At 33.4% G+C, this 2,500-nt stretch overlaps 1 protein-coding gene across 4 annotated transcripts in view; it reads left to right on the top strand.

The window, feature by feature from the left end:
• The window catches only part of CkIalpha (Casein kinase Ialpha), a 27,274-nt gene that overhangs the window by 1,918 nt on the left and 22,856 nt on the right, over positions 1 to 2,500 (top strand). The gene's annotated exons all lie outside the window — the stretch shown is intronic.

The following is a 2,500-nucleotide window of genomic DNA, read 5'->3' as shown; positions in this document are numbered from 1 at the left end:
TGGGGCAAATGAAGGTAAATGAAAGGGAAATTGAGGTCAGCCTTGGAATAGCATCTTTTCCTTGGGGAAAATGATGGAAATTACGATCAAGGTCATCTTGAACTCTCCATTTTTTACATTTTCCTTCTCTTATTGATTGTCTGCTAGAAGAGATCCTGTATGTAATAAAAAGAGGGACATCGAGTTGATCGAAGGAGAAAAGATGTAATTGAGTGGCAGGAAAATGAGGGTGTATTCCTAAGTTATCTTGTTTTTTTGTTTTTTCGTTTTAATGCAATGAGTTTGTGGATTATGCTGTTTATGGATTGCACAGTGAAAAATATATTTACCAAAAAAAGAAAGAAAGAAAAAAAGGTGTTTTTGTTATTCATTCTGCTGTGGCTTTGTTTTAACTTTCCAATCCATCCATGTAGAGTAGGTGTTATTTTCATTCCTAGATGAAAATCATAGTTTTTTCTAATTGATTACATTACATGGTTGTGATTGCATTATTATTGCATCGTTATATAATTGTATTGATGAGTTTGCATGTGAGAGTGATTGCACAACATGAAGTCATTCTTTCATCATACTTACCAGAGGATCATGATGCTGAGTTTAAACCATATGTTAGCAAATCAGAATACCTTTTAAGGATAATTTGTTATTGGTTTTGTCATTCTTTACTGACTTTCCTTATTTTAGGAGGAATTTTAGGATAAATGACTGCTAAGGAATATCCATAACAACTCTATTGATTATTGTGAGATTTGGTCGTCAGCTGAGTTTGGGTTTTCTCGTGTCCTGTCATGTCTGGGAACAGCTAATTCTGTTAATTTTCTCAAAATGACAAGGATTCTCTGATGGGAAATAGATATATTGGTGTATTAGCAATAGCCAAGGTGTAGTGAAGAATTAGGAAATGTGTTTGATTTTTATAGAGATACTGTAGTTTTGGTTTCACATGTGATGGGGATTTTGATGTGCGGGCAATTAATCATCTTTTTATGTCCTTTTTTCTGCCGTGAGATAGATTTTTGTGACTTAGATCAGATGTGGAAGGTGTAGTCTTATAGCAGATAGATTTTTTTGTGCATGTGAAATTGATAAGTGTCCTTGAATGTTTATTTTGTTGATGGGTGAACAGAACTGGACATTTATTTGTTATTTTTAAAGGGGGTGATACTGTGAATGTTATTTATATTGAAAGTGTCGATTTTAGAACCTCTTTATTGCCCTAATTAGTAGTAGAGCTGTTATAACTAATGAGAAATTTTGATGTTATTGAAGATGCCGACTTTTACAGTTTATGAAAAGAAAAACCATACTAGGATCTATATGTACATATGTTTATAAGTATTAAGACTGTCTTTCTAGAATTTGTTTTGAAGTGTCTGCCCCTCCCAAAAATAAGTTCTTGGACTCATGTTAATGTAGTTTGCCATAAAATGAAAGTGATGGAAGCAAACCTTGGTAAATGGTTGTTATTTTCTTTGTTTTGATGGAACAGCTGTTTTGTGTTTTGTGCATGGATTTTGAAGCTTTCTAATGAAGTTTATGGAATTGATATATTTCCATGTGTGAAAGGAAATATTTTCTCAACATGAAGGACCACAGTTTTGGGATATAGTATTTCTTGATTAAAAATATATATTTTTATGATTATCTTTTTTTATTGTAGAAGTGTGTGATTTTGTTCCTATTCATTTTTTATTTTACTTTTTCATTAGAAAGTTAGATATATGGTTTACATACCACAACAAAATAGCTTGGAAATAAGAATCATGTAGTTTCAATTCTTCAGAAATGGAAGAGTTTTAGCAGACAACTTTCAAGGCAATTATTATTTTTAAAAATTAGTTCTCTCTTTCAAGTAGTATTTATCCATAAATTGTATTGTCATTTTTTAAAATATAATCTTTGGTATTGGCAAACCATACCTGATATAATAAAGCTACCTCACATTAAGTTACTGTACTGTACTTTTCTGGCCTTGTGTTCATTTCTCTTTGACAAAGTTAACATTATTATTTTTTTCTTAACTCCTCTTACATATGCCTTTATGTATTGTATCCTTTCTTTACCTAACCTTACCTTACTAGTATGTCTCCCCTTATCTTCTGTTGTATTACCTTATCTCGCCATGTCTCTGTTTACTTATCCTTTCTAAACTGTACCATACATTCCTTTTTATTCTACTTTAGCTTCTCTTACCTTCCTCTGGATTATTTTACCTTGCCTTTACCTTTATCTCTCCTCTCTCCCCTCTCCTCTCCTCCCATTCCCTTTCCTTTTCTCTTCTCTTCTCTTCTTTTACCTTACCCTACCTTTGCCTTGCCTTGCCTTGCCTTGCCTTGCCTTGCCTTGCCTTGCCTTGCCTTGCCTTGCCTTGCCTTGCCTTGCCTTGCCTTGCCTTACCTTACCTTACCTTACCTTACCTTACCTTACCTTACCTTACCTTACCTTACCTTACCTTACCTTACCTTACCTTACCTTACCTTACCTTACCTTACCTTACCTT

The sequence above is a fragment of the Penaeus japonicus genome, unplaced genomic scaffold, assembly GCF_977035675.1.
Source record: "Penaeus japonicus unplaced genomic scaffold, GWHDUDI00000001_assembly GWHDUDI00000015, whole genome shotgun sequence".
NCBI classification, from domain to species: Eukaryota; Metazoa; Arthropoda; class Malacostraca; order Decapoda; family Penaeidae; genus Penaeus; species Penaeus japonicus.
Note: the sequence above shows the minus strand (reverse complement) of the source record. Positions and strands in the feature narration are given on the sequence as shown.